At 40.0% G+C, this 24,360-nt stretch overlaps 1 long non-coding RNA gene across 1 annotated transcript; it reads left to right on the forward strand.

The window, feature by feature from the left end:
• Window positions 1-10,485: 10,485 nt before the first annotated feature.
• On the forward strand, window positions 10,486-11,317 carry LOC115380146 (uncharacterized). The gene is made up of 4 exons (XR_003930298.1): window positions 10,486-10,603; window positions 10,680-10,749; window positions 10,836-10,899; window positions 11,007-11,317. It is a non-coding gene; the product is annotated as an uncharacterized LOC115380146 (long non-coding RNA).
• Window positions 11,318-24,360: the final 13,043 nt, after the last annotated feature.

The raw sequence follows: 24,360 nt of genomic DNA on the forward strand, positions 1-24,360 counted from the left end.
CTCTCTGGGAGAAGCACAATGGAATATGAAGCACAGATGGTGATGAATGTGATCCATAGAGAGGCGTCTGGGGGGATGGTGTGTGTGGAAGGAGGGTTGAGGTCCGCCAGTCAGACAGGGATCATCATGGCTAAAAGTCTGCCTATAGGAAAATGGATGGAGAGCACCATTAAAAGGGGTCCCTTGACTGTTTTATACAGGGATTGCATAGTGCATATGTATTCACTCCATGCTAAATAATTTCATTTCTTTGTTTACTCAGCAGAGAATGGTTCTCTTTATCTAATAATAATACATTACAGAATCTCACTAGACTGAGGTGAGATTGCTCAGAAGCCGCAGTGTATTTGCAGTAAAAACATAAACTGCACTTTTTGTGCAGTTCTGTGAGCTGTTATCTTGTATTTGATTGAGCTTTCACATCCAACATAAAACCCAGCAAGAAGATTGGGGATGTTGTTTTGGATGATGGCCATTAACCTGGGGTGGTGGTGGTTTGTGCTGGTGGTGGGAGGGGTGGGGGTGTGTGGGGGGTGGGGTGTGTGTGTGTGTGTGTGTGTGTGTGTGGGAGGGAGGGGTGGGGGAGGGTGGGGGGTGGGGGGCAAGGGGTGCTGGGGGTAGGGGGCAGTGAAACAAAAAATGCCCAACTATTTGCTAAGAGGAGACTGGATAGGAGAGTGAAAAATTTGTTTTAATCTGATAAAACGGCCAGATTATGGTGCAAATCTAGACAGTTTTGAGCTGATAACCATTCAGATGGTGAGCTTGGATTAGTATATTGTTATCTCATCTTAAAGGGTATTGTTCCTGCTGATGGAAAGTGTGTGAGTGTGTGTGGGTGGATGGGCGGGGAGGTTACACAGTTAGTCCTGACATCCTTCTTTTTGAATGAAAAGACACTAGAAGGAAGCACAGGTTGTCAGTATAATCACATGGAATATATGCTATAGGGGGACCATATCAGATTCCACAAAGAACCTTTCACAATACAATTCTTTAAAGAACGATTTCTTTGCTGAAAATTTTCTTTTGATGGTTCTTTAAAGACCTTTAACTCTGAAAGTTTTAAAAAATAGTTGGAGCAATGGTGGAGCAATCTGGTTCAATGTAGAACCCTTTTCAATTTTTTTTTTTTTTATCTTTTATTATTATCATTTATTAGGTTACAGTGTGCCTTATAAAAACTTTTTCATGGGGTGTCCCAGCAGCTCACCTAGTAGAGTGCATAACACCTGTTCCATTTCCGCAGTTTTAAAAGTGGAAATTTATTTATTGGAGCTCTACCACTTACTGCCACAGCATCTGGACAGCCTATGGTCCAACAAGGACCTCTGATGTGATTGTGAAAGAGGAGCTGCAGAATAGTCCTTTCACACCTTAATCTTCTGACAAAAGGAAAGCTAAAAGCAAAACAAATTTTGTCTTTTCTAAGCCAGACAGAGATACAGTAAATACAATCATCTCAAGCAGCATTGTTCCTCATAATAGTGGGCTCTAACTTAAGAAATTGATTTTTTCCTCATGTTGTTGAAAGTGAAATGCATCACTGTGTAAAAACTGTGGCTTTGTCACCAATGGCTTCAGTTAGGAGGTTGTGGCTGAGACTAGTAAAGCCTGTTGTGGTTCCCTCTCTACTCTGAGTGAAGGATGGTCAGGTGACTCTTGTTGAGTCCTCGCTTTAGCCTGAAGCAGTGTCAAACTGGTAGTCCCACTCTTGACTCTTAAATCCTTGCCTACATCTGTAAGCCTGCTGAATAACTCCTTTCACAAAGCCTCAGGGGACACCCAGAAACATGCATCACCGTCACATGCACATTTTTGCTCATTGACTCTTGAGCCCATTTGTCTTGGAGGATTGTGAATTTCATGGTGCAACTCAGTAAACAGAGCTATGAAAATCATCATTTTGTTGAGCATTTTGGGACAGTTTGACCTGTTCTCCTGTTTATTTCTTGTGTTTCCCAAGAGTTGACATATTCATCACTGGAATATTACATCATTTTGTGTCAAAATATGCAACTCTGATATAAAGCATTTTGATCCTTTTGACCTGTGTTATCATCATCTTAAACAAGGCAACAAGAATCATGTCACCCGTGCGAATAATGAGATCTCCACCAAATATGTCACTTGTTTTTGACATATAATTGCAGTTTCATTGAAAACTGCAACTTTGCATCAAAATCAGGTTGGTGTCACAAATCATGCATGACACATGGACACATGGACAAATGATGTAGTATCCCTTCTGGGCTGGTCAGTGTAATTTTCTAAATGCTGAAAGGTAGCTGTAAGTCCAATATTCTCCCAGTTTTCACTGAATAATGATCAATGGTAAACAAACTAATGAACGAACAAATTAACAAAATACTGACAAATAAATAAACTGATAGACCACTTCATAGCCCATAGCCCCAAAACATTTTATAAAGATGATTTTTTGCTACCTCAGTACCACTTGTGAATGTCTTTTGTGGGGTACTTTGGTGTATTTTAGAGCCTGAAAATATCATATGTGATCTGACATGCATTGGTGAATGTGGCATGTGTATGAATGAGCATTTATGATTTTACCAGTTCAAATGGAATGGAATAGCACTAAAAAAACTTTGAGCTCATACATTCACAATCTGAAAAGGAGCAAGAATAACAGATGGCAAAAAGATCATCAGAATGCAATTAAAATCTAGACCATTAATCTTTATGTGCAATAAAAACCTTACATAGTTTTCCTCTATAATTATTATTGCAAAAAAGACAACAGAAGGGGCAGCTACTGAGGCATTCTTCAAAACCAAAGACAAGAACAAACTACATTTGATACTGTGCCGTTTGCACGAGAAACATATGCAGGCAGAGATGGAATCTAAATGGCAGATACTAAAGAGTGGCATCTGGGGAGAAAGGAGCAGAACCTGTTCTCTTCCACATCTGGATGAAAAGTCCCCAAAGAAGTGCTAAGATATCTGAGAGGCAAAGCACCTCATGTTATTGTTCCTCTCTGCTGGGAATTGACTCTCTGTCAATGTGGCCTGAGGGAGAGGAGAATCCAATAGGCCAAAACAACTGTCTCTTTCATCAGTAGAAAATGTAATAGGATGTAACTTCTCTTTGAGGCATACATACCACATTTCTGTGGATCAAACACCATTGATACAGACAATAATCATTAAAAGACAAGCCATTGAGTCTTTGTACAGTGTGTGGTTGTGTTCCCCTTGTCTCATGCATCCTCTGCTGTTTGGTCACTCACATAAGATGCCCATTTATGCCCATTTTATCTTCATTTTATCCTCATTTACATTGCAAAAAATCCACTTTTTGTTTTGGTAGTTCTCTGCACACCCAGGGATTTAAAAAAGCACAACAAACAACAACAAATAGGATCTGTGCAACTTTCCTGCAAGTAGCTAACTGGCTAAAGGCATTAGGTAGCAAAAGTTAATTAGCAATAGCTACAGCTTGGACTGCTAGATGTCTGGGTTGACAAATACAATGTATTTCACTGTTGACATTTCAGAATGATGTTGACTGTAATTCCACTCAGCAAGCTGTCTACTGTTGTAAAACGGTAGAAAGCTGACAGGAAAGGAGATGTGAGATAGTGGTAGGCAGATCAATACTATCAATACCATGTCTGCATCAATACTAGATCCATTGTAGCACAATATGATCAATGCCAGTTTCAGTTTCTCTCTTCTATGTTGTAAGGTCCTGAGCACAGAGGACAAGGCAAGACGGATCTGATGGACCCTGTATTCCAACCTCGAAGACCTTGACTTTGTGGATGACCTTGCCCTCCTATCACACACACACACACACACACACACACACACACACACACACACACACCTGCAGGAAAAAACCGACAGACTCCAGGTCAAACAGCAATAAAACCAAGGTTATGCCCATCAACACCAATACAGCAACACATATAAAAATAGAGGAAGAGGTTTTGGACAACACAGATCACTTCACATACCTGGGAAGCATCATTCACCATGATGGGGGACATTCAAAACCGGATCAACAAATCACACACAACCTTCATAAGACTCAGACAAATCTGAAAATCAAACCAATACAGCACCAAAACAAAACTCCAGATATATCAAAGCTGCGTACTGTCAACACTGCTGTACGGTGCAGAATGCTGGAAGACCACATCCACAAACTATCCACCTTCCACACATCTTGCCTGCGCAAAATCCTGTATGTATTCTGACCCAAGACCATCTCGAACAATAAACTCCTTAACATCACTCAGCAAAATGACATGCACACCATAATCAACAGACGTAGATGGACCTGGATTGGCCATGTCCTCCGAATGAACATCAACGCTATCCCAAGAGTCGCATTACACTGGACCCCAGAGGGCAAGAGAAGGAGAGGGAGGCCCAAGGTGACATGGCATAGGACGGTAGAGAAGGAACTGCAGCAACACCATCAGAGCTGGGGGACCATTAAGAAGATGGCCTAAGACAGACTGAAGTGGAGAGACTTTGTTGCTGCCCTATGCGCCAGCAAGCATAGTGAGGATAACTAACTAACTAATGTTATAAGGTACTCATCGTAACAAACAGTTCTGTAAAATATAGGTTCGACATCAATTATATTTCAATAACATAGTGACATATCTATTGGCATTCTGTTGTATGTGTTTGCCGAATTTTAACAAACAAAGCGGCCAAGTTCATTTATTGCTGGCACTCTGCTATGCTATTATGTAATCCACCACAGTTCTCACTGATATTCTACTTAATTCTTGTTGATATTATTGAAAATCCAATGATCCAAAGAGAGTATTGCTGCTCTGACAACTAGAGGGTATTGAGAGCACAAACTCTGTTTGTAAACACAAAAGGCCACTCCTGGGTATGTGGCAGATTGCTTGTACAAAACTGAAAGACTAGGGTGGAAATGTGTTTTTTGGATGGAAATGAGGGATACATTTCACTCTGACAAGGCTCTTACTAGATTACTTGGGTTATTTTGTCTCTGACCTCCAACTGTGATTACTGCAACAGATGCAACTCACACAACTGATCTGAAACTTGGGTGCATTCATAGGCAGAATGTACAGTTTCAGGGAAGTTTTGAAAGAAGCTGAAGTGGCGAGGAGTGAAGTGGAGAGCACAGAAGGAGCCTGTTGTCCATCCAACACGGAAACTTAGAAAGCTAAAACCAGGAAATAACAGCAGGCTAGCAGAAAATTGTATGGTGAAAAGAAGACCCTTAGTGATGACTCTCACATTGCAAGGGGTCATTTTACTGCAACAAAATGTATGCAATATGGCTTAATGTAGTTTTAAGCTCAGTGGCATGGGTATGTCTTATACTGGCATGGATGTTTCTTGTACTGATGTGGGCATGGTTTGCACTATGAGGCCACAGTTTGCAGAGAAATCCACTTCTGGTCTGAGGCCAACACTTTTGGAGGTGGAGATACAGTTACTTGATGATGTAGTTCTCCTGGTTGCCACAACAAAACTGATTGTTCCCTTAATTGCAGCAAAAAGTGATGTACAGTATGTGTCTGTGGAGTATGTGTCTGTTCTTCTAAACATCGGACATTTCTAACTAACCCCAGAGATAATACACACTACACTGAAGACTCATTTTGCCATACAATTTATTACTGTTATATACATAGTATCAAGTGCCTTATTAGATGAGGGGCATGCTTAAATATCTCCCTGGTTTAACTTATCTTAAATCCCTCCCTTGCTAACCAAATACAAGGCTTGGGTCTGACATGAAGACTAGCATGAGAAAAAAATACACATTACAGAGCCTTGGTGAACTATCTTGACTCTTGTAAATGTTTACCACAGCACTTGATACCCACTGTGGACCATTATCTGCTGTGAGTTTCTTCTTGTGGTTGGACTTCATTTTCATACCCAGTCCCTATCCTTGGAGAGCCAGTAATCAAGGTTTGTGGCTAGTTTTACAGTCAACACAGCACACTGTGGTCCAGAATTCATCAGCTCGTGCTCTCCAAATCTCCAGTGACCCCTCCAGCATGCGTATGCAAGTACACAGACACTTCATGCCCATATCCATCATACTATGTATCACTTTAATCAAAAAGATGAACTGTCCTTCATTTGATTCACTGAATGGTAACGGAATTATAGTGTTGCCCAGACATAATCGAATTAAAAGATCCTGGTGGAATATAGAATTATCATCCAAAGAAATACATGCAGACAGAGATTAGTTTGCTCAAACCCCTGTGCTGCTGTGTGTTGCCAGAACATCACAAAGCTGGTCTGATCTCAGACGCCATTTCTACAAATATGACTGCTCCCCGCTTGATTATCCAAGAAGACCTGGCAGCCATTACTAGAGTGCCAGGGGCCCAAGCACTCCTCAGTCTTGACAGAGCCCCTTCTATATACCCCAAGCCAGGCATTTTCACCAGTTAGAAATAGCCTCTGAATATACTATAATAGCCTTATCAATGCTATGCGCAAACAGAACACCCGCAGCTCTGGGTGCAGCAAATCAAAAACTGTGCCCTTCAAATGTTCGAAGTGTCTGCAGTTATTTAGATATGGTCCCAAATGCAATGCTCATGCCAAACCACTAGAAATTGGCAGTGGATCTCAAAGATATTTGTGCAGAGGGCCAAAACAAGATGGGGGAAACTCCATACAGTTAAAGCTACACAGATATCTGCTTATGCTTACAATGAGAAGTTTCCGTAACTCCTTATAGTAAGAAAGGACAAAATTTTAGTTTGAACTTGTACAACTCATTATTTCCCTATTTTACTTTCCCTCAGGTAAGAGTACCTTTTCAGCTTTTGTAAATTCAAAGCCTATCTCAGGGCTCACTTGTGGAAAAACTGACAACTCAACAAAGCACTAGCCTAAAAAGTGCTTTAGATACTTTACTTTAGACAAAGACCTAACATCAGATCAGTTAATTAAAGTGGACACAATCAACCACTTTCAAAGGTAACGTATCACTGTTTGATCTTTATGGAGGCTACATTATGTCCAATGCACTTCAGATGGGCAGGAAATCATCATCAAGACATCATCACAATGGTGGGTCTGCTTAGACAGACAAGGAGCCTATAAGGTTGGAGATCTACAGTGCATCTTGGCAGTAGGAGACTGTTAACCATTGCATGAGCACACATGTGGGACACTGGAAAAATGAAGTAATGGCAAACACATGTTCCACGTGTAGTATTATTCTTAATGAAAAGGTCCGCTGCAGCCTTTTTGAGCACTATAAAACTATACCGCTCATAAAAGTTTTGATAACAGAGACTGACTGACAGCAATTAAACTGAAATCAGGAAGGATTAGAGGGTTGACTGGAGTCCAAATACTGACCTCTCTTCACCAAGTAAATAATAAATAATTGCAAATAGGCCACAGTGTCATAGTGTACCTTTTTCAATCTACAAAGAGAGCACTGGGAGCAAGTTCAGTCTTGGGGAGCACAAAGTGACCTCTTAGTAATAGCATGGCAAATTAATCATTCTAATGGCAGGAACAGCAGAGGTGGGCAAGTGTCTTAAAGCTGTGTTGCAGTATAAAGAGACTTTTTCAGTGAGTCCTTTAATAATTACAGACCTTTAAAAATGCCCTCTTTCTTTCCTCATGCTTACGTCATGCTATATGTACAGTTCTTGATGTTAATTTCATGGTGTGTATATATATATATATATATATATATATATATATAATTTTATTTTTTTCTGTTTTTTAAAACAACCTAATCTCTGGACATAAGCAAGCCCCTGGGCATAATGTGCAATATTATCATAAAAACATGCTCTTTTGGTTCTAAAAATACAAGATTGGCTCTTGATTGGAGTGTTTTTTTTTTTTTTTTCTTGTACTCCTAGTTAGCCCCAGGCAGTGATTATGAAGTCCAGTAATTCAGGACATCTATTTGCATAATATTTGGTGTCAAACTTGTGCTGACAGTTTCCCATTCTCTTAAAGAGGTTTGATATGGGAACAGAGTCTCCGGGTAGGTTATTGTTCTGCAGTTCCTTAGCAAACTGTGCAAACTAGTCAGGGGGCCAAATCCACTGTATGAGCAGTAGACTTAAAGTGATGACATCTTAAATAGTTGTCCAATGGTGGGAAATGGGATGGTTTGAAGGTTGCCCCCTCTTTGTATTGTAAACTTTCAACAAAGACGTTATGACCATTCAGACATGACATATTGTGACTTACCAATGTGTAACTTAACAAGTTTTTTTTGTTTTGTTTTGTTTTTTACATAACATCTTAACTTTGCATACTCTTCCTTTTGGTAAGGCAAATTATAGCCAGTGGCAGGTTTTATGTCTAATGAGAGGTAATAATGAATAAACAGTATACAGTAATTATCATATATTATTATCTGGAACTGCTCTGCATAACATAATGCATATTTTTTGGCTTTTAAAAGTGTATAGAGACTACAGTCTTTACTCTAACCCTTCACTGTGTTGATTTAATGCTGAAAAGAGCAGCTCTGCTGTAGTGATGTCCAGCCTGGTCTACCAACAGGGGACTTCCCTTACATTCAAAAGCCAGAGTTAGGTGCTGTTGCTAAGTGACTGGTCTCCAACAGTGGAACCTTCTCCTTCCCACTGGCCTTGCATCTCCACAGCCAAGCTTAAAACAGTGCACCCAAGAGCCTCCAAACAAGTTCAGCTTCTAATTACACACTTTCATCAGCATTTCCTGCTCACATGTCCAAACACGGAGGGGAACCTTTAGTTTGCTTTGTCTCTGTGGTCTTTGGAAACACTGCATCCTCGTGTAAACCTGCTTTGATAGACTCTTGCTTCAATGAGAGCTTTGTTTTGGCGGCCATTTAATCCAGTCTGCCTGCCTCTGTTCAATGGGTATTAAGTGAGTCAGGGGGAAAAAGGCTGTGACAAAACTGACCTGGTGTCCATTTAATACATGAGAAAGCAGTTGGCTTGGACTCGGACGTCATGCTAGTTCATTATCCCCAAATTGGCTCAAATAGTGACCCAGTGTTCACTCCAGTGGCTTGAACTGGCACTGTGTCAAAGACCCAGTGACATCAAAACTATGAATACACACTGCGTGGATGAAAACACAGCTTGCATTTAGTGTCTTTAAATGCCCATCTGGGTATGCCTTATTATATCTACAGAACAATGAATAGTGACTTCTAAGTGAGAAAGCAACCTAATGCTTTTGGAAAAATTAACAGAGCACTGTTCATGCCAGGTATTTATTTATTTATTTATTTATTTTACCCTGAAGTTAATACAAACCTTCTCTCAAATAAAGAACAAAATATTAAAATTTCACCCTTTTCAACAACTTCCACTGAAGCAGATGGAGGCAGTTACTCACAAAATCCTTAGTGAGGGATATGATATCACATCAATCCAGAAGCAGAACCTTTGATTTTCAAACTATGGGTCTCGACCCACTGATGGGTCCCAGCCATGGTTCGAAGTATAGTCTGAGATTCATGCGAGTCTCTGAAAAAAGTGAGGATGTGGATAGGCTAAATAAATAATTGCCTAATGCGGTGTGTTTTCTGAGAGAGAGAAAGAGGGAGAGAGAGAGAGAGAGAGAGAGAGAGAGAGAGAGAGAGAGAGAGAGAGAGAGAGAGAGAGAGAGAAATACTTCCCTGCTCATTACATGGTCCAACACTTTGGCACAAAACACACAGCAGCCCACTAGTTGCAACAATTCTATCAAGTAGATTTCAACAACCCAAAACTGCCTGAGATGTCTGCAATACAACAACAGGAAAAAAAAACAATCAATCTCCTGGTATGTTGGCATGAAGTGACTGACTACACCCCACAAACACCACTGTCCATGGTTGTGAAACAACAGTGAGTCCAGACAGTCCAAACCTAATGCCAGCTGTCATGCTAGCAGGTAATTTCCAGTTGTTTGAAGTTGTTTTTTGTTTCTTTGTGGGAAAAAAAAAAAAAATAGCAAGGCTTGTAGACCCAAGCAACAGTATTTTTTTTTAGTCTACACTAATACTCCATAAATAGAATGTTGGCTGATACAAGTGTTGTTTCTTCTTCCAGATGGGATGGAATGCTTGTGGCTCATACACTCTCAAAAAGAATAACACAATAGTCTATTGCAAACCACGATGGCTTGTTAGTAAAGTACAACCATACTCTCTATCATTTATGAGACAATATGGTCTGTTTAGATCTATTGGAAAACATGTTGCATTTTGTGTGTTATAAAATAATGTTTGTAATGTAATGTATTAGCGACCCTCATAGATTCATGATTTTACTAATTTCCTGGGAACTCAAACCTCCCCTTATGGGAGCTCAGCTCCCACTGGCTCCCACATAAGTTGAATCCTGGTCCCAGCATGGAGACAGGTGGTTCATGGGAGGGCTATGTGGCAAGAGGTCCTCTCCCTCCCAACCACTGTGTGGCACTATGCCAACTTCCCGCTGCACTAATTATCGGGCGGGGCAGGGCGTATTTATATTCAGGTGCACCCATGCCTTGGCCTCTGTCTCTCTTCTCCAAGCATCTCCCATGGTAGCTGCAGCGTGGCGGGCAGCTGGGTCTTTGTTTGCCGTGGTGGCCGTCAAGGTTCATACATTACCACACAGGTAAGGCATCATGCCTTCCCCTTATCTCTGAATGCGCAACAGGCGCCTCAGTGACAGTCTCTGCACTGGTTTGTAGCGTGGCTGGTCCAGGGGTGGACGGACTGCTCCGCTGGAGGCCCGCTGTGGTGTGGGTGCCTGTTGGCTTGGTGAGTTGGTGTCTGCCTGCCTTTCCTGCTAGTCATCACTCAGCTCTCTGTTAACTATTCTGTTTTGGTATATTTTCCTGCTGCAGCGTTAGCCTCTCGTTGAAGGCTCCCGCCCTCCGTGGTGAGGCTGCACTGTGGCCCAGCCTAGTGGTAGGTACAAGTATAAACTATTTCAACCAGTTATCACTTGTTCATCAGTTATTTATTAACTTCATTTGTGTGCTTTGTTTACATTTGTTTGGCTTCCCCCTTCCCAGAGTGGCTGCTGCTTTGGCTCTGTGCTTTTATCATCTCTCTTTTTATGTCGTCACATCCCCTGGCCAGCCTCTGGTATTACAAGCCCCTTCTGCTTCGCGTGAAGGACTGGCTCTTGCTTTCATGGTCTGAGAGCCGTCGGACCTCACAAGCATCAGGGCAGGCTTTTGTTAAAAGTGCCAGGACAAGAGGAGACCTACTGTTTTGACACTTAAAAACTATTTTTTGTTTGGTTTTTTGTGTGTTCATTTTCTTATTTAGTTTGGGTAAATTGTTATTTGCTTTGTTCAAATTAAATATACTGTTTGGTATATACAGCTTGGTTTTTTCTTCTCTAACTTGTAGAGCGTGGTCTTTACCTGCTCTACCTGTAAAGCGTCATGAGATAACTTTGTTGTGATTTGATGCTAAAAAAAACAAAAACAAAGAAACCCAACAGATTCCCTCCTGAGCATGCTCTTGATGACAGTGACAACGTAAAACTCCCCTTTAACGGGAAGAACCCTCAGGTAGAACCAGAGTCAGGGTGGACGGTCATCTACCTCTACCAGTTGGGTGGAAAGGGGAGAGAGAGAGAGAGACAAAGAGACAGAGGCAGGGAGATAAGGACAAACTGGGACAAATGACAACAACAGAACAACAGAACACCAAAGCATCCTGAGCCTTTACTGCACTTTTCTGTGCAGTAAAATACCCATTCTGTGCCCATTCTTAATTTTGCAAACTTTACAAATTGAGACAATTTTGGTGTGATTATCTTCAAAATTGAAAAAATGAAGAATGGGCACAGAATGGGCACTTTACTGCATAGTGCTGTGTGACATTTTACAATTTTTCAATTTTGAAGATAATCACACCAAAATGGTTTCAATTTGTAAAGCAGTCAATTTTAAACATATTTTATGTATGGTTAAATTCAGAATGGGTACTTTACTGTGGAAATTTGGAAGCGAAAACCCGAACTGTATGAATGTGCAGTTTAAGAGATTTGGTAAAAGGTTCATGAAAATGTTGATGTTTTGACAAATAAATGTATTTCTGGTGCAATGGTCATTGTATTTTAGGTTAATAATGACCAAATAACAAACAATAAATGAATATAAGACACAGAAGCAAACTACAATGGTCTAATATTGAGGAATTTCAATATTTGCGGGTGGTGAAAAAAAAAAAAAAAAAAAAAAAATGAAGAACTTGCATGAAGAAAAAATGGTTCATATCCCAAGAAAGAGCAAGCTTTGAACTTTAAATTAAAACAAAAATCAGATTTTTTAAGACATTCCCACATGCAGTTATGGGCCAATGAAAATGTGACATGAAAACTTTTTTTTGGATTTGGAGAAGCTGCCATCCAGAAACTGATGCATATATCTGACTAACCATTAATGCTTTGAACAGTCCATGTATGTATCTCAAAGCTCTGAAAAAATCAAGAAGCTGGAGCAAAAACAAAGTTGTTTTCTGAAGGCCCAAACATGGTCGACCACAAAACCTGCATAATTTTTTTTTACATTTTTGAGGGGCTGGCATGCCTAGCAGTTGTGATGTATGACAGATGTTTTTGTATATTCTGAGAGAGTTGGTAGAGGTGCATTATCGTACCAAATTTCAGTTTCCTATGTGGTGTAGTTCCTGAGATATTGACACCTGAAAATAAAAATAAGGACGCGCGAAAATCGCACCAAAATCGACACATACGCCCCTCACTAAATTGGCCAAATCTCAAAAGGTATCCATCCGAGCAAACTAAAATTTTACAGTGTGCCTATTGGATAAATAAGGAACAACTGGTGAATTTTTCAGAATTTTTTGAGACCCAAGTGCGTGGGCCATTTGGTGAAATGACATGGAATGACCCCATAATCAACTTAGCCAAAGCTTTCAAACACATTGTCTTCGATCATTGGACTTACAGTGGGAGATGAAGACGGACTCCTGGCTAACTAGCTAAACACCGGTGATGCACAATGCTTTTTTTTCTTTTTTTTTCACCCGTGAGCAAGTCCAGGGGTGTATTCAACGTAGACGTACCGGTACGTAACGTCAGTCTATCAGAAACGATAAAGCTCTGAACAACCTGTTGCATTACACAAGTGTTGGAAGTATGGAAGCTGAGAGGGCCATTCTCCTCACGATTGTGGTGGAAGAACTGACTGAGGATATTACTTTAAATGGATCACTAATAACAGGGGCACTGCAAAAGACTTTGGACATCACTGCCACTGCTTTAGCGATCAGACGCAGGAGGAGACCTCCAGCCCAGATCGGTGGTTATGTGGAAACTGTAGTTCCAAACTACACTGACCCGACCTTTGTTGCTCATTTTAGGATGAGAAGAGAAACATTTCAGGTGACGGATCTGCTGTACTCTGCTGTGTTTATGCACCTCTTGTGAGCTGAACTATCACTTACCAACCACTGTTTATAAAATGGAATAAAAGTTTTTTTTTTTTTTCTAACCACCATGTTTTAAGTTTTAAGTTGAATAAAATTCAGCATCAGTCTGTATTTAAGCCTCCATGATTTAAAACGACAGTGCTCCAACTTTTATTCAACTTAAAACTTAAAACTCATTTGTGTAGGCCTATGGTACAAATCTTAGAAACAATGTTTAACAATAACTGTTTTTTTCATAGTGGACATTGAATGTATTGCAGTACCCCTATAATTAATGATCCATGTAAAGTAATGTCCTGCTCAGACAGTTCTTTGGCTACAATCGCGAGGAGAATGGCCCTCTCGGCTTCCATACTTGAAATACTTGTGAAATGCAACAGGTTGTTCAGAACTTTATCGTTTCTGTTAGCTGGACGTTACATACCGGTACGTCTGCGCTGAATACACCCCAGCTTGAGCGGCTGTTTTCCACTGGGTCCTAGTGCTTGACCTGTCTCCATTTAATATAGCATAACATTTTTTTGGACAGTAAAAACTGCAAGGACCAAAACTGCCTTTTGAAAACATGGAGAGGACATGCCCCCCCTGCCCCCTCCCCAAATTACGTCCGTGACTTCTGGGCTGGATTATTGCAACTCTTTTCTCTCAGGCTGCCTCAACAACTCTCTAAAGACTCAATTGACTCAGAGTGCTGCTGCACATGTATTGACTGGAACTAAGAAGAGAGATCATATCACTCCCATATTAGCTTCTCTGCACTGGCTCCCTGTAAAATCCAAAACAGAATTTAAAATCCTCTTTCTCACCTACAAAGCCCTTAATGGTCAGTGTAAGGTTTTGATGGTAAACTGTCCCTTACTAAACTGTGGATGGTGGCGGCTACTGAGATGTGCAGCCAGCAGGAAGAAACACAGCACCCAAGTTGCAGCAGAGCTCTGTCCTTTACTCAGCTCTTGCATTCAACACAGATACAAGCAAGAGTAGGGAGAGACATAGATTCCCCTCTACCCTCAACCAAGACAAAAAACACACTGACATCCACCCAGTATATGTATCTCCCATCATCTACCAATGGTAATTCTATACGGCAATTCTATAGTCTATATTGACAATATAGACATATTTAAATGTTACACCGACTAATTTACCATATCTTTAACAGTTAAACAATAAACCAACATAACTTAACTCATTCCCAACCTCCCCCCTCTCTTCAGTCCACTTGGTTCACTCCAATGAGGCTGAATGCACACGCGAGGCCATCATCAGCAACACTCTCAGGGACGCGCCTCCATGAGGATGTTGATCTCAGGAACCACCTCTGAGAAGGAGAGTAATCAGAACCAGATTTGACAACATAGCAAAAGAAAACATCTGAAAATAAACCAACTAACATATTAATCCACTAAATAGGATCCATCTTTAGCAGATTAACACAATCAAAACAAACTACACCAATAACACATTGTAATCCGATACATACTGTACATGTATTTGGCAGTGTGTGTATTGGAACTGTGCACCTGTTTAGTGAGGGGATGCCTGCAGCTCCTGCACAGTCAGGCACCATCTTATCTTAATGAGCTCATTGTGCCTTTCCACCCAACTAGAGCACTGCACTCCCAACATGCAGGCTTACTTGTGGTTCCTACAGTCTCCAAAGGTACAATGGGAGGCAGAGCTTCAGCTGTCAGGCTCCTCTCCTGTGGAACCATCTTCCAATTTGGCTCCAAGAAGCAGACACCCTCTCTTCGTTTAAGAAAAGGTTTAAAACCTTTTTTGATAAAGCTTATAATTACTGTCCCAGTAATGTAGTAATGCTGCTATAGGCCTAGACTGCCGGGGGTTCTTCCATGACGCACTAAGCTCTCTCACTCCTCTCTCCTTCCTCACATATCCATTTTCCATTAATGCATGTTTCTAACTGGCCATCCTCTTTCTCTGTACGCCTGTCGCTTCTCAGCAGGTATTTCTGCGCCTGGAGCTGTAGTCTGCATCTGTGATGGCAAAGCACCGACCAGTAGTAGTACTACTATACAGCCCTATGTCAAACTTGCAGTATTCTATGTCCTGCAATGTCTCTGTAAAGCACCTTGAGGTAACTTTTGTTATGATTTGGCACTATACAAATAAAATTGAATTGAATTGAACTGAATTTTTTTCAGTTGTTACCTTTATTTTTTCTTTAAGAAATTAGATTTAACTGCTACTTCCATGTACCATCTCTCTTCTCTCTTTTTTGAACCATTGCTGGTTCCTGTTGTTTCCTGAGTTGTTTCCTTTTATGGCTCTTTGAGGCACCTTTGAACCATTTAAAATTATTTTTTTAAAGAACCATGGTCTGAAAGGTTCTTTGTGGAACCAAAAAAGGCTCTACACATTTCCGGTTCCAGTTGGAAGCTATATTTTCCTGTGTGTTCACGTGGGTCTTAACATGAAAAAGTTTGGCAACCCCTGGTATAAACTAATCTTGAACTCAGTCATACTCCTGTATTTTCGCTGATGTAGATATTTTCTCCCAAGGTCAAGCTTTTGTTTCAGAAATGGTGATGGTGATAACCTATTGGGGACTCTAATTACAGCACGGACAGTTAGTTGTCTGGCTAATAGAGACTTTATCATTGACCTTCTGACCTTGCCATTGCCTCCACACCATGTTATCACCTCCATCTGAAACACAATTGTCCTTGCTGGACACAATTTGCCACCTCCTCATCATTAGATTAGTGGTCATTTCTATTTCTTTTCAAAGAGACATGAAGTGGCACATCAGTGGAGAGGACTGATCAAGTGATTTGCATCTCTACTCATTATTCAGAGCATTGAATGTGGTCCCATTCACATTGTGGGGCTAGATATAGGTAATTATATTGTCATTATAGCATTATCCTATCACAGTATGTTTTCAGAGGTACATGGAATTACAGGCCAAGACAAAAATCTATTCCAGTCTCTCATGTGTGTTTTTGCCCAATAAAGAAGGGAAAAACAGTCTGCAGATCAAAGACAAAAGTTCAAACTGAAAACTAAAAAGAGCAGTGAGCAGTTCTGCCTGACTTCTCCCCTTAGCTTCATACATCATCAACAAACTAGATGAAGGAGCTTTTGAGGAATTTCTTACAGCAAATCACTCCACAATGACTGTTTCCTTTGTGCTTGATGAGAGAGAGAGAAACACAGAAATCAAAATCACAGTGTTGCTGACTCAGAGAGATACCATATGATCATTCTTGTGGAGCCAAATGGTTGGTAGAAGAACCCCTTTGCTTTAAAATTTGCCTATAAGGCATTACAAAGCTTTTATAAATGCATTAATGAGCTCATTATAATTATTAAAACAAGCACATACTATCATATCCACAATGCACAATCAACTTTCTGGGCCAACTAAAAATCTCATAACACAGTCATATCAGATTGCTAATGCATTATAATGCATGGAATTTACTGATGTGATTATAATGTAGAAAGTGTTTATGACATGTTTGCAATGCCCTTACAAAATAACTGTAAAGGTTAAAGGGCTGTAATGACTGTCAGTGATCTGCTACTGTGAACAGAAAACTGTAAATACATTAACAAGAGAAAGCCTGCTCAAGGCTGATATTCAAAATATTGTCATGTCTGAAGGGAAACAAAGAACCGATGTCAGGGATCAATTTGCAGTTTATGACTTGATTCAAACAGCACTGGTAAATGTCTTGTTCCCTTGAATTTTGCAAAACACTGTCCACCTTCACCATAGCGGTTTACAGCACTCTCAGGACTGTATATTTTACATGAATTGTGTCTTTAATTATATGAAATTTATGTTAACTTGAAAGACTGGCCCTAATTCCATGAATGAATGGAACATTACATTTTATGTATGAGAATGAGTTTCTGTGGCTATATTTATTTATATTTAACTTGACTATTCTTGTGGGATTTCCTTGATCTGTTTCCTTCAGTGAATACACTTAGCATGTTTTTATTGTAGTTCTAAGCATAGTCAACAGTTGTGCTGGGGGTGACAGCTTGGACGCGGCCAGCATGACATGTTCAGCAAAACTCCGGAAACACTTTTGTCAAATAAAACTGGAGAAATATTTATTAAAGCAGGCAAGGCTGTGCACAATGGTATACACCAGTTCATCAGAGCGAACAAACCCAGTAAGCTGTCAGAGGCCAGATGGGTCAATATACAATTGCAGGACTTTTTGAGTTTGTAAATTTCTGGAAAAAAAAAGTTAATTTTTGCCAATATATTTATTTTTTCCTTAAAAAGTACCCCTGAAATGTTATGTTTTTTCGTAATTTCCAAGCTCAAGCTCATACTGATTTCAGATATTTATTTAACAGAGATGTTAACTGATTATTTGGTCAACTATGTTACAGACAAAAACAGTAAAGTTTTAACTCTGGATACACACCAGATATTAAAAAAAAAATGCATTGTTCCTGGAAGAATATGTGCCCATTTACCTACATGTTTAATTGTAATCCCCAATTAATAAAGAGAATTACTTTTTTTTTTTTTTTTTTAATTTAACCCCTTATTTCAGAGAATGCATTTAACGGTCTAGATATTTTCTCCAAAAACTTCAGAAATTCATTGTGAGGTACGCACTTCATAGCTACTAGGTTTCTAATCATTTACATAGTGTTCCCTAAACACTATGTAAATGAGGCTTGAAGTTTGCTTAGCTTAGTTTCTAATCATTTACATAGTGTTCCCTAAACACTATGTAAAGCTATGAAGTGTGTACCTCTTTAGCATATAACATAATCATGAACTAAATTAACTATTTATTATTACTTTATATTAGCAAGCTGCATATTCCATCTCTTGCATTTAATTAAAACCATTTGGTATTATTGTGACATAACAAATAATACATCTAGTTTGTATGGATCGCGTACAAGTTTATTAACTGCAATTTTACAGACAAACCACAAAAATTTTGTGACCAAATAAATCTGTGATCCTATAACCCTCAAAAAACAAGACAAAAGTGTATCAAATGCAAATCAAAAAATGTGAAAACTGAAAATCAATCAATCTTTATGAAGATTCAAGGGGATCCTCAATGATTGGGCAGGCCACGGTTTGGCAAACAGCTGATTGGCCAGGGGGCGGTGCTTTATGTAGGATTCAATCCTATCCTGAAAGTTAGCCTGCCCCGGAGCAGGCTAGCTTTCAGGGCAGGATTAGAACAGGTTTTCTATCCCGATCAGAGGTGAACCAGCTTTGTGATACAGAAAATCCGGAGTTGAGCCTGAAGTTATCTCGCTAACCCCTTAATCCCGCTTTGTGATACAGGCCTCAGGTTTTCCCCAGAATGAATGCCAATTATCAGTAAAGCCCACATCATTTTCTGGACACTAGCTGGACAGCCAGCGGCAGAGGGATGACATGCGGCTAAACATATCGTCCGAGGTCAGATTGGGCAGGGGTCCAGAGAAAACTACAGCGTCCGCGCCATTGTTTTTGCATAAGCACACACCGATTCAACACTAATTCAACACTACACATATTTGCGCTATCCTTAGCCAGCAGCTTCAAATTTGATTCGACGTTCCCCATTCTGGCCCCTGGAATGCATCTGAGGAAGAGGAAGCCATTGCTAGCCGCTAGGCTAAGTTAAGCTAAGTTTAAACGATGGGCAGAGAGAAAAGTTGCTAAGGATGAATAACATGTTATACGCTTTGGCGAAACAAGTTAATGTGTGGATGTGCAAACAGGTGATATACTACAAGCGTAATACATGCAGATTAGGATAGTTTAAGATGCGAAAAAAAAAAAACAAAACACTAACAACGCTAACAACAACAGTAGCAACCGAACACTGCTCTAGGACCGGAAGGAAACAATACACTCACCGTCAGCACATCAGCACCACATCCTGAGCAAGAAAATATTAATTCTTCAGTCAAAACATTGAACAAAAACAAAAGTGCTTTAAATTTAGTGCAAAACTTAACCAAAATAGCACATTAACAAAGTAGTGTTCCATTCAGTCAAAATTCAGTCAAAAGTATGCCTCCCGTTTTGCGGGGTCAGCATCGCTCCATGCATGGTAATGATGCTGCTTTTCTGCAGCAGTTAGTGGCATTTTCCTGAAAACAAGTTTACTTTTTAAGAATATTTATAAAAACAATGTTGTTTTTTGAATTTACTGCAATGTATTATATTAAATGAACTCCTGAAAACTATATACAAAAAAAAAAGTGTCAAGAACATATCATGGGTGGCAATTATGTCACTCTTAGTCCACCAAGTTACCTTTACAGGGTAACATAGTTGACAGTATCATAGTTGACATTTTTACTGTTTTTCAGGCCTAAAGGTAACATTGCTGCTATAATCAAACACACATTGATTTTTCCAGAAAGATCCTTCTAAATAGGACATATTTAATTGAGTAAAACTATTATTCAGTGTAATGATATTACAGTAACACAGTTGACATGCAATAAATACAGACTTGACTCACACACTACTTCATAATAAATAGTTAAGAAAGAGGAGAGATAACATACTTTATGAAGAAAAGGAAAGAGGAAGATTAAGAATGAGGAAAGTGCTCAGAGCATGGTATGAAGTCCCACGACAGTCTAGGCCAGGGGTGTCAAACTCATGCCATGGAGGGCCAAGAGGCTGCAGGTTTTCATTCCAACCAACAACTCCACCAGGTGATTTCACTGATCACCCTACCTCCAAACAGAGAGGCGGGACTAATCAGTGAATATAGTAGCCTATAGTAGCATAACTAAGGGCTGGTCCAGGGCAACCTGGGCTGGGCTCTTAAAGGTAGAGAGAGAATCTGCCCTCCGAACCGAGACCGGAAGTTTGTTCCAGGAGCCTGGAATTGGAAAGATCTTCCTCCCGTTCTAGTAATTTTGGGGAGTCTTTAACGACTTGCTGGTAAAGCCTGATAATTTTACAGTAGTCTAACCTAGAGGTAACAAAGGCGTGGATTAATTTTTCTGCGTCACTCTGAGACAGGATATGCCGGACTCTTGAAATATTACATAAGTGAAAAAAGGCAGTTTTAGAGATCTGTTTAATAGAATAGAATAGAATAGAATAGAATAGAATAGAATAGAATAGAAGAATAGAAGATACTTTATTCATCCCACAGGGAAATTCAGGTATCCAGCAGCTCAAAACATAACATATAATAATAAATAGATAAATAAATAAATAAATATAAAAAAAAAGAAAAATACATAATAAAAGCAATATAGAAGCAGCACAATTATTGCTCAAGTCTAGTCCAGATGTGGATGTGGGGGGTGGTGGGAGTTTAGGTTTATGGGAGTTAAAGGACAAATCCTCATCAAAAATAACTCCGAGGTTCCTTACTGTGGAATTGGAGGCCAAGGTAATGCCGTCCAGAGTAGCTATATCATTAGAAAATGATTCCCTAAGGTATTTAGGGCCGAACATGATAACTTCAGTTTAATAGTAGAAAATTGGTGGCCATCCAGGCCTTTATATCCTTAAGGCAGGCTTGAAGTTTGCTTAGCTGGCTTTATGGATAAGTACATCTGAGTATCGTCTGCATAACAGTGGAAATTTACGGAGTGTTTCCGTTTAATATTACCTATATTGATCTAATAAATAGGAATTAAACCAGCTAAACCAGCAGTTCCTTTAATGCCAATTAATTGCTCTAAACTCTGTAATAGGATGTGATGGTCAATAGTATCAAATGCTGCACTGAGATCCAATAATACAAGTACAGAGGGAAATCCATTATCTGATGCAGTTAGGAGGTCATTAGTAACTCTAACCAGCTATGGTGTACTCTAAATCCTGACTGAAAGTTTTCAAATAGTTCATTGTGCTCTAAGTAGTTACAGAGCTGGTTAGCGACTACTTTTTGGTCTATACTTATTGGTCTATAGTTGGCTAAGACATCTGAGTCAAGGGTAGGTTTTTTGAGAAGCGGTTTAATTATAGCTACTTTAAATGACTGTGGCATGTAACCTGTCGATAGAGACATATTGATCATATCTAGAAGAGATGTGCTAACTAAAGGTAATATTTCTTTAAGCAGCCTAGTTGGGATAGGGTCTAGGAGACAGGTAGATGAATTAGAGGCGGAGTTAAATGAAGTTAGCTCTGAGAGATTAATCAGGGGAAAAGCCTCTAAATTATAATCTTTGACAGAAGTCTCTAAGGGGGTTGCGTTAATGCCAATTGTGGGTAGGAGGTTATCAATTTTGTCTCTAATAGCTAGAATCTTATCATTAAAAAAGTTCATGAAGTCATTACTACTGAGAGTTGTAGGAATACAAGGATCAGCAGAGTTATGACTCTTTGAAAGTCTAGCTAACGTGCTAAAAAGAAACCTGGGATTATTTTAATTTTCTTCTATCAGAGATGAATAGAAGGCTGTTTTAGCGACGCAGAGGGCCTTTCTGTAAATTTTAAGACTGTCTTGCCAGGATAAGCGAGATTCTTCTTTTTTTGTAGAGCTCCATAACCTTTCGAGTCTCTGTGAGGTTCATTTCAGTTCAAGTTTCAGCAAGTTAGACCATGAAGCTAACCTCTTTTGTTTTATAATCTTCTTTTTAAGAGGAGCGACGGCATCAAGTGTCGTTCGCAGTGAGGCTGCAACACTATCAAAGAGACTGTCAATTTGTGAGGGACTAAAGGTAGCATAAGAGTCATTAGTTGAATTTAGGCATGGTAATAAATTAAATGCTGATGGGATTTCCTCCTTAAATTTAGCTACAGCAGTATCAGATAAGCATCTAGTGGAAACACTTTTTTCCAATGGCAAGTAATCCTGAAGAAGGAATTCAAAGGTTATCAGATAGTGGTCAGATAAGAGAGGATTCTGTGGAAACACTGTCAAATGTTCAATGTCAATTCCATAAATAAGGACAAGGTCGAGAGTGTGGTTATCTTTATGAGTAGGTTCATTCACTCTCTGAGAGAAGCCAATTGAATCCAATAATGAGATGAATACCGTGTTAAGAGAGTTTTCTGTGTCGGTATGGATGTCAAAATCTCCAACTATAATCATTTTATCAGTGCTGAGAACGAAAACGGATAAGAACTCTGACAAATTCAGAATACGCTGAATTAGGAGGCTGGTATATTATAGCAAATACTGACTGTCTTCCAAGACTGTCTTCCAAGCTGGATTAAAAAGAGTAAGAATTAGGCTTTCAAATGAATAACACTTAAATTTAGGTTTTGGTTTTATAGATAATTTTGAGTTAAAAAATAGCTGCAACTCCACCCCTCGACCATCCCGAGGAATGTGAATGTTAATATGACTAGGAGGGGTTGACTCATTAATGCCCACATAATCATTTTCACTAAGCCAGGTATCAGTCAAGGAAAATAGGTCAATATTTAAATCGGATATCAAATAATTTACTAATAGTGCTTTAGGTGACAGTGATCTTATATTCAAGAGCCCACATTTAATTATCTTCTCGCTACTTACATTAGTATTAGTAGAGGAGGTGTTGATTTTTATCATGTTTTTGTTTGCTTTTGATTGAGCTAATTTCAGTGGTTGGTAGGCAGACACAGTCTCTATGGGCATATGGGTGGATAACTGCTCTAATGGAAGCGCAGAGAAGCGTGTAGGACTGCAACTCTGCCTCCTGGTCTCATCTCTGGGTTGTCAGGCTTTAGGTATAAGAAACTTGTCCATATTACTAATTAGACCTGAGGCCTGTATCACGAAGCAAGCTTAGTTTTCCCTTGATTGCACAGACATATCCGGCTACACTAATCGAGATCATGGTGATCAGGGATAACCGGTATCACGACGCTGGTTATCAACTCGCTCATTCGTTCCAGGTTTGCCTCATCAAGAGCCGTGAACGCGCACCTATAAGGGGCGGAGTCTGAGGCAGCCGACCAATCACAAACATGAGTGACAAGGAAAAACGCACAGCGTATTTCATGGTGGGGGTCAGGCATATTATACTGGAAAAGTATGAGGAGAAAAAACATCTACACACCAAATCGAGCACCGCGGCTGCTGTGAGAAGGCAGAATGCTTGGCAACGAATTGCCGACTGCATAAATGCACAAATTACACATCAATAGCTGAAGTCAGTCCACATCTGACGCTGAAACCCATGAACTCACTGCACTGCACAGATGTGCTGCGTGTATGACAGGTATAGTTGAATTCCCCCAGGTGTAACCCCTCAGCTGTCAATCAGGCCCATTCTCTCACACAGAAATAATTTGCCCCCCCCAAAATATTTAGAGCTAATTAATTGTGCCATTTTAAATGTCCCTAAAATGTTGTGAAACGCCTCTAAAAATACTTTTAATTATCAAATTTCCTTTAATGATCTTCAGCCTGTTAGCCAGGCTGAAGCTGCTTCACATTAATATTACAGCCTCTCTCTCATACAGAGAGTCGTCGGCAAAATCTAACGGATATGACCGGTCCAGGAAAATCCTTTCACGCGTAATGCTCTCCTCACTATTTGGACTCGTTGTTCAAGGGGATCCTCAATGATTGGGCAGGCCACGGTTTGGCAAACAGCTGATTGGCCAGGGGGCGGTGCTTTATGTAGGATTCAATCCTATCCTGAAAGTTAGCCTGCCCCGGAGCAGGCTAGCTTTCAGGGCAGGATTAGAACAGGTTTTCTATCCCGATCAGAGGTGAACCAGCTTTGTGATACAGAAAATCCGGAGTTGAGCCTGAAGTTATCTCGCTAACCCCTTAATCCCGCTTTGTGATACAGGCCTCAGGTTTTCCCCAGAATGAATGCCAATTATCAGTAAAGCCCACATCATTTTCTGGACACTAGCTGGACAGCCAGCGGCAGAGGGATGACATGCGGCTAAACATATCGTCCGAGGTCAGATTGGGCAGGGGTCCAGAGAAAACTACAGCGTCCGCCATTGTTTTTGCATAAGCACACACCGATTCAACACTAATTCAACACTACACCATATTTGCGCTTATCCTTAGCCAGCAGCTTCAA

This window comes from Myripristis murdjan, chromosome 21, assembly GCF_902150065.1.
Source record: "Myripristis murdjan chromosome 21, fMyrMur1.1, whole genome shotgun sequence".
NCBI lineage: Eukaryota > Metazoa > Chordata > Actinopteri > Holocentriformes > Holocentridae > Myripristis > Myripristis murdjan.